Source organism: Rattus norvegicus, chromosome 16, assembly GCF_036323735.1.
Source record: "Rattus norvegicus strain BN/NHsdMcwi chromosome 16, GRCr8, whole genome shotgun sequence".
NCBI classification, from domain to species: domain Eukaryota; kingdom Metazoa; phylum Chordata; class Mammalia; order Rodentia; family Muridae; genus Rattus; species Rattus norvegicus.
The window spans coordinates 63,348,891-63,357,543 of NC_086034.1; the positions used below are offsets into that span (position 1 = coordinate 63,348,891).

An 8,653-nucleotide genomic window follows, 5' to 3' on the forward strand; every position below is an offset into this window, starting at 1 on the left:
GTGGGGAGAAACGCAGATAAAGAACAGATAGAAAAGCAGTCAAAAATAGCATACAAAGAAATCATATTTCTCGTGTTTTCAATGTTTTTGCTTTTAGTCTTATATCCTAACTACATTCTATATTCTAAAATATTACAATAAACTGGGTCACAGAGGTGGCTCAGAGGGTAGAGGTGCCTTCTGTTGGGCCTGATAATGTGGGTTCAATACCAGAGACCCACATTGCTGAAAGAGAGTAGACACCCACAAGTTGTCTTCTGACCTATACAATGTCATTCTAGTGCCACTACCACCACCCATTACACACACACACACACACACACACACACAGACTCACACACACATACACAAACACACACACACAAACATACACACACACATACACACACACAGACACACACACAAACATACACACACACACTCTCACACACATACACACACACAAACTCTCACACACACAAACACACACACAAACTCACACACACATAAACACACACACATACACACACACAAAGACACACACAAACTCTCACACATACACACACAAACTCACACAAACTCACTCACACAAACTCACTCACACACACACACAAACATACACACATAAACACACACACAAACACACATACACATGTGTGTGAATATACACAAATGGAGGTAATAAAAATTACAACAAACCCCTCATTTTTAGACTACTTTTAAGTTGGGCTCTGTTCTCTAAGGCTCTAAGTTTCTTAGCCTCTGTTCTCTGAGGCTCAAAGGTCCTAGCAAATTTTGTCTGAAGGGGAGTGCAGGCTGTAGCCCATCAAATCAAATGGTTCTGCCAAAGCAGACTCAATGAGAAATGGGTCCTCTCCCAACCACACACAGTGTGCTAGAGTGCAGTCAGTTCTTACAGTCTTGGAACGAAGCGAAGTTAGGAGCAAAGACAGACTCCAGGCCAAGGTTGGCTCACCGGAAGTAGTCGGAAGAGAGCAGACGGAGGATGTGTCTGTGACTAAGAAGTTTGTCTGATCAGGAGCAGCAGTGTGAGGTTATTCCAGTTCAGTCTAGCCTCAGCCGAAGGGACACCGCTCAGGCATAGTATCCACCAGATCCGGCATCGTGATCCTTAAAATCTTAAAGTATGAGGCGCTGAAGAAAATGGTAAAATTCTGGCAACTAGAGTGGGAGTGTTTGAGAGAAACCAGATGCCTTCCAGCGCCCCAAGGCCTGCCTGTGGCTACTCCATTCCATTCATTCCTCAAGCCTGCTTGAGATGGAGGCTCTTGTGATGCATGACAGCTTGTGATACACACGAGGAAAATTTATACTGAAAATATAAGAAGAATTTATATTCAAAATATTTAATGACTATGAACCAAGTTTCAGAAGATAAATACTATAGCAGAAAAACCAGTATTACATTAGAAGAAAAGCAAATAAGTGATAAATATAAGGGAGAAGAGTTTAAAGCATCATACTTTGACTAATTACTTCCTTGCGTAATCTTAAAACAGATCGCTTTAGTTTGCTCTTTAGTTTCTTTGTAACATTAAGTCTGACAGGGAGTGTAAAGCATGTTTTGTTTCAAACACAGTGAGATGTTCAACTCTGTAGAGTTTGTGTAAACTCAGCGTTTGGTTGGTCTTTTGAGCCGTCCCTTGACGGCTCAGCAGCCATTTGTCGTGTGTGAACTAATCAAAGTGATGCAGATTCCAACAGAGCGCTCCCTGTCACTAGAGAAAGTGTCCTGAGACTTTAACTTGAACTTGCTATACAGCTGAGGTTTCCCTCTAGCTCTCCCTGTCAGATTGTCTGAAGGAAAGAGGCTTATTAAGCTCACAGTTCTGAGGGTCTAAGGGCACATAGCACTGAAATTGGCTTGGCTCTCCTGAGGACCCCACGGTGACTGGAATCACAGTGGCAGGAGAGCTTGCAGGATGAAGAGGTCACATACGTCAGATGGGAAGTCAGAGCAGCCAGGCAGTAGCAAGTTTTGGTCTTTCCTGTCTTCTGTCTTCCTTCCTTCCTTCCTTCCTTCCTTCCTTTTTTCTTTCTCTCTCTCTCTCTTTCTTTCTTTCTTTTCTCTTATACTAGAGGCTGAACTCAGGGTCTTACACACATACATATTTGTCAAGGTCTCTGTCACTAAGCTATATTCCTACTAGTGTGTGTGTGTGTGTGTGTGTTGTTGTTGTTGTTGTTGTTGTTGTTGTTGTTGTTATATCAATATGCTTACCCTTTGACAGAGCTGGGGACTTTGTTCAGCTAGTAGAATGCTTGCCTGACATGCACAAAGCCCTAGGATGGATCCCTGGCATACATGACATACACAAACGATGGTGTTGGCACATGTCTGTTATGCCACTACATGGGAAGTAGAAGCAGGAACATCAGGAGTTAAAAACCAAGTTCAAGGTCATCGTCAGCTACTGCAAGTTCAAGGCCAGTTTAGTCTGTATAAAGATCTGTCTTAAAAATAAAATGAGGCAAGGTCTGTCCAAGTCCTCCAGGATGCTCTGAACTCACTGTTACCTAGGCAGGCCTTGAACTGCCCTCCTCCTGCTCCACCTTCCTATGCAGCTGGGAATGTAAGTTATCACATGGGCCCAGCAGGCCTGTTGTGAGAACCAATTCAGAGACCAAGAAGACTTTTCAAAGAGCACTTTAGGATGACATAAAGACCTCCTCCTAGGGCTGGACAGATGGCTCAGTGGTTAAAAGTACTGGCTGCTCTTGCAGAGAACTTAGGTTCCAGGACCTGGGTTCAAGTTTCCGCACTCTCATGGTGGCTCACAACCACTTGTAACTCCAGTTCCAGGGAATCTGACACTCTTTTCTGGCTTCAGCAGGCACTGTTCACATGTGGTGCACAGAAAAAAGAAATATATATATATATATATATATGTATATATATATATATGTATATGTATATATATATATTGTATATATATATACACATGTATATATATACTTTTACATGTGTATACATACAAATGCACATACACACACATACATACAGATACATATATGGTGATGGTGACAATGAAGACCTCACAATGGATCAATCCACCAAACCTTCATATGGTTACAATGAAACTTGAGTTCATCACAGGATGTCCATGATCACAGGAACGCATGGGGGGGAATATATATTAACCCTAGCAGAAACCATAGTTAGTCCACCAAATTGGCATCAATTTTCAAACACCCAATGTTCGTAAGAGGATCGAAAGGGGCACATTCATATATTGTGCATGGGAGTATAAGTTAGTACAGCCTTGTAGAGAACAATTAATAACATATGGCAAAAAAAAAAAAAAACTAGAAAGAATGCGGGAAGTAGAGACGTAATCAAGGATCCACATGCAGCATTCAGTGACGAAAACTGAAGAGACCCAGGGTTACTAACAGCAGAATAACAGTTAAACAGAGGTTCACATGAATGCATGGTGCAGTTCCTCTCCAGAGGCTTCCTCAGTAAGTCAGTAGGTCAGTAGGTCAGTAGGTCAGTGGTAGAGCACATGTGGAGCAGGCAGAAAGCCCGAGTTTCATCCCCAGCACCACACTAAAAACCAAAAAAAAAAAAAAAAAAAGATTTCTAAGGAAAAGAAAAGATAACTTTTTGAAAACCTATCCTGTAGCCTGGGTTAAAAATACAAAGATGCTGTTTTCCATGTAACATGTGACCGTAGCATGGGTAATTATATGTCATAGAGAAGAGCTTGAAAAACATACATCAAATGTCCAAACCTGATTTCTGCTCGTTGGAATTCCATTGGTTTTATTTTCTTATTTTCGTATATTGCAATGTTCATACTAGGCACTCAATCATCAGAATAAATTTCGTCTTAAAAGAAATACATGTGAGTCTGCAGAGATGGCTCAGTGGTTAAGTGGTTAAGTGGGTGCTGGCTGCTTTTCCAGGACCCAGGTTCGATTCCCAACACCCACGTGGCAGCTCACTATTTGTAACTCCAGTTCCAGGAAATACCAGGCTGGCTGCGGGTGCTACAGGAATGTGTACAGGCATGCTCACAAACCACAGATACACGTAAAACAAGATAAATGTTTAAAACTTTTAAAGAAACACATGCAGCAAAACACACACAGTTTAAGTTGTCGCCGAAACCGCTCGTCCCATTTACGGCTACCATTCTAAATTTCAGTCTGTGATTGCTGGAGAGCACATGTGTTCACAGGGAAAGCGCTTTCTTCCTGGAACATCAATCTAAGCTTCCTCCTTGGCCTTAGAGCAATCCTTTACCGACATGTGCATTTTGTCTAAGCTAATTGCCCAGGACTCATAAAATTGGGGATTTTTAAATACATTTCAACAATGTCAGGAATCCAGTTGCTTAGTTCTACAATACAAAACATTTCCAGAACTCTGGCTTCGAGCTGGGAGAGGGGCGTGAAAAAAATGGAAGCAGATGAAGCTCTCCAAATGCTGCGTTTGCTTAACATTAATCCTGCCAGACTCTCAGGCCCCATGTCTGCTTTCGTCATGCCTGCTTTAGCAGGCCTGTTTGAGAGACTCCAGGCCTCTCCCACAGCCTTCATGCTACTCTGCTGAGATGAGCTTTAGTAAAGTGGGCAAAGGCATGGGGGTCAAGTTTCACAGCAGGTGAGGAGCCCTGGGGTCAGGGATGGAGATCTGTTTCGTACTCCTTCTTGCCTTCACCTGGCGTTTGAACAGAGCAGAGGGCTTCCGTCCTGGTCAGAGTTAGTACATGCATAGCAGAGGATCCCACAGGTGACGGTATGAGGTACAATCTAAAACCAAAGGGTAAGGCGTGTGTGTGTGTGTGTGTGTGTGTGTGTGTGTGTGTGTGTGTGATGGGGGATGGGGGTGGGATGCGGGAGCTCTCCCATCAATCCACCTAAGTCAGGTGAGTTCCAGTTAGGGGGTTTCATAGCCAGGGCTGGGAACACAGTTTATATGAGTCAGTTCTTGATTACATGTGCGAGTTGGTCCCCAGTGTTTAAAAACAGAACAAAACACTCATTAACACACAGAAGAAGTTTCACAACCTATATTAACAATCCCTTTGCACTGCAGTGAACCCTCACCCTGCCTTACTCTGTAACATGTGAACATCCTCTAACCACTGTGCCTCCTAGAAAGGGAGGAGTTAAGTGATATTCACATCTCTTTAAAAATGAATTCTTTTAAAAGCTTAGCAGTAAAATTGTATGTACTTATCATGGCCTACATGATCTCTTGAGATACATACACATGGTCGAAGGGTTAGATTTTTGCTAATTGCCCCTCATAATTGTCATTTTTGTGGCAAGGATGCATATTTCAAGGACGCAACATATCAGCAAGTACAGTCCCCCTGCTGTGCGGCAGGCCTCTTATGCAATCCCACCTAACCAGCACTCCGTGTCCTTTGGCCAACATCTCCTGACATCAGAGTCTTAATCTGAAGCCTGGCAATGTGCATTAGAAAACCGTAAGCAGAATGACAGACCATTTTTCAAAAGAAAAAGATCCAGGGCTTTCATTGGGTTTTTCTATTTACAAACCCAAGAAACAATGGATCGTGGAGTTACTCAACCTCAAAGTTCCATCTGACATTACCATTGCATGATTCTCCACGTCTGCATATTTTGGGTGCCACTTTCACTTGATTAGAGAATTTTATTCTATACCGTGCTTGGGGTTCATAAAGGCCTCAGGTTGGTAGGACTGGCTGGACTCCACTGTGAAATGAAAACTCTTAGGATGGGAAAACCTACTGGAAAGTTTCCTTCTGCAACTCTGAGGGCTTTCTGTGAAAGTTGGGTTCTACATCTGCACACACAGCAGCCACAAAATACAGGAAAACCTATTGAAACAGACCTCTTCGATGTCAACGAGAGGAATCTTGCAATAGACATGGTTGGGCTTTGTACTTAATAACTTTTAAAACGACTCAGACAATTATTGTCAATGTTGTCATCATAATATCCTGACACTGATCTTGGTCAGATTTTAAACTAGACCAAGCAAGGCATGGAGGTGAATGCCTGTAATCCAAGCACTCGGGAGGCAAAGGGTAACCTAGACTGCGCAGCAAGTTCTAGGCCAGCCGGGGATACATAGCTAGACTTTGTTTCAAGCAAACAAAAGAGTAGTCTGGGACAATGTGGGAGTCAGAAAAAAAAAAAATGCTTCCAAGAGGCAAGCCTGTCAAGATGTAAGTGATTTGATGATAATGAATTTAGAATGATCAGATTACCACTACCTGCTTGATATCAATAATGCAAAATACCTGTTGACACCCATCTGTCAGACATCTATCTCTGTGTCCCATGCTTTCAAGAGAGGACATCAGGAAGGTCTTGCTAGAGTGAGCAGAGTTGCTTTAGCTGAGACCTTGGCTGCATTGAGAAACGGTGCCTGGGAGCGGATACACTGTCTTTGCCCAGACGCTGACTCAGTGTGTTAGATCCACACTCTGTTTCCTGGCCAGCCTCAGTGAGCAAGAGCCATTTCTCTGTTTCTGAATGCTCGGCCACGAGGTACAAGAGAGAGACAGTCCACCCGCAGAACCAAACAGCCTAGTAGAGAGCTGTTCTACTGCTCTAATGACCCGTGTTTAAGGCCACTGGCTGCTCTCCCAGAGGACCCAGGATTGATTTTCAGCACCCAGGTGACAGTTCCCAGCTACCTGTCGTTCCAGTCCCACGAGAACCAATGCCTTCTCTGGCCTCCAAGGCCACTAGGCATGCACAAGAAGGCAGAACATTCAAACAGATAAAATAATTTAAGTGCTTCATCTTGAGCCAAGGTTGGCCTCACAGGCTGATAAATCCACCTGCTAGGGAGGTTGAGGCAGGAGGAGCATACTCGCAAGGCCTGCTGGGCCACGGAGTGAGTTCAAGGCTGGTTGCCTAGGCAACTTAGCGGAGGGGTCCAAAGGAAGGGTCGGAATGGGGTGAGGCTGCAGCTCATCAGAGCCACGTTGGCATAGACCACGTGGAGCCCTGGGCTCCTCTCCGAGCTCTGGGAAAAACAAAGAGAAAAGCAAACAAACAAACACAGGATACAGCAGTGCTTTGGTCAACATCTTACAAACAGTTGGATTTCAATGTTGGAACCCGGGATCGCACAGCTCTTAGGATTTTAAAACGTGCCGCGCCACATGCTTTCCGTGTATCTTTGCCCACAAAGAATTCAGAGAATCCACAAACGAAAACAGAGATAAATCAACCTCAAGCACTATGAAAGAATAGCATAGACACACACACACACACACACACACACACACACACACACACACACACACACACACGCAAGGTGCTAAACAATGGACGATTACCCGTATAAAGGAAATTCTGATCCATGCCTGGTGGTACATACTTGTGATCCTAGCAGCACTTAGCAGGTGGACTCAGGAGGGTTCCAAGTTCAAGACTAGCTAGGGTTAGAGAGTGAGGTCAAGCCTTGCCTGAGTTCTGGAGGCAAGCATTAGCAAGCAATGTTTGCACAGGAGAATCAATGGGTTTACTGCCATGGAGTTTTACATTAACACATGGTTAAGAAGGGGCTGGAAATGTAGCCCAGTCGGTGACCAAATTGCTCACCATACAGGGATCCCTGGGTTTAGACACTGCATAAGATATACAGCTGGTGGGGTGGCTCATGTTTATGATCCCAGCACTTGGGAGGCAGACGTGGGAGGATCTGAAGTTCAAAGTCAATGTCACCTACATCGGGAGTCTGAGGCCAGGACACTAGAAAAACCTCGTCTCAAGAAAGAAAGGGAGCACTCTGGAGACAGAGGCAAACGGACTACACACAGAAATCCTGTCTTGAAAAACCCTAAAATAAACGTTTGCTGTATGTAACTCAGTGGTTAGAATGCCAGCATAGCATGCCAAACCTGATGAGTTCCATTCCTAGCACCTTCTAAATCAGAGTAGTGACACATAGGCTGTAATCCCAGCCACTGAGATGGTACAAATGGGAAGATCGGGAGTTCGAGGTCAGCCTCAGCCTCAACCAGCTCCTGGTCTACCATGAGACCCACTGTATATGAAGGAAGGGGGACAAGGGAGGGAGGGAAGGTGGGAGACGGGGGGAGGGGAAAAAAGGAGGTTGGAAGGTAAAAAGGGAGAGCAAAAAAATATCATGAGACAACGAGGAACAATAACTGAATGATATAAATGGAACATTTTAAAGGCTCTGCCTTCCAGTAGTTCATAACGAAATATTTATGGGTCAAACAACACCCACTCCTGTTTCAGCTTACCGGGTGAGGGAAGAAAAGAGACGACATGATACGGGTGAACTGACGAAATGTAAAAGGAAAAACTCAGAGGATTTAAGTAGGTTAGCCCTTTCTTCTGCGTGTCACAACTTAACACGTAAATACGAGCTCGAAAACCTTCACAGGAGAAAAGCTGGTTGGTGGAAGCAACAGGTGGCTCGGCCGCCACAAATGCTCTCGCGAGAACTCAGTCCTCCGCCTGAATGAATTAGATCTCAAAGCTGCTGACCCAACAGAAATAGTCGGTCTTCAGGCGGTTTACCGGTCAGCTTCATTCATGTTGAGCCTTCATTTCATTCAAAAACGGGTTATACAGTCCCGTTCTATTGCATAAAAAGGGGAACCTTTGTGCTGTACCTATAAAAGATGTATTTACAGTCTGAGTTTATTTTGGGATTTCCTAACATTGC

The 8,653-nt window shown here is 44.1% G+C and overlaps 1 long non-coding RNA gene across 2 annotated transcripts; it reads right to left on the bottom strand.

Annotated features, from left to right (window-relative positions):
* Positions 1 to 681: 681 nt before the first annotated feature.
* Positions 682 to 8,401, bottom strand: LOC134482393 (uncharacterized). Of its 2 annotated transcripts, none has more exons than XR_010058425.1 (2): positions 8,226 to 8,401; positions 682 to 1,312 (listed from the first exon to the last, which is right to left on the bottom strand). It is a non-coding gene; the product is annotated as an uncharacterized LOC134482393 (long non-coding RNA). The 2 variants fall into 2 exon arrangements; XR_010058426.1 differs by lacking the exon at positions 8,226 to 8,401 and adding an exon at positions 6,642 to 7,957.
* Positions 8,402 to 8,653: the final 252 nt, after the last annotated feature.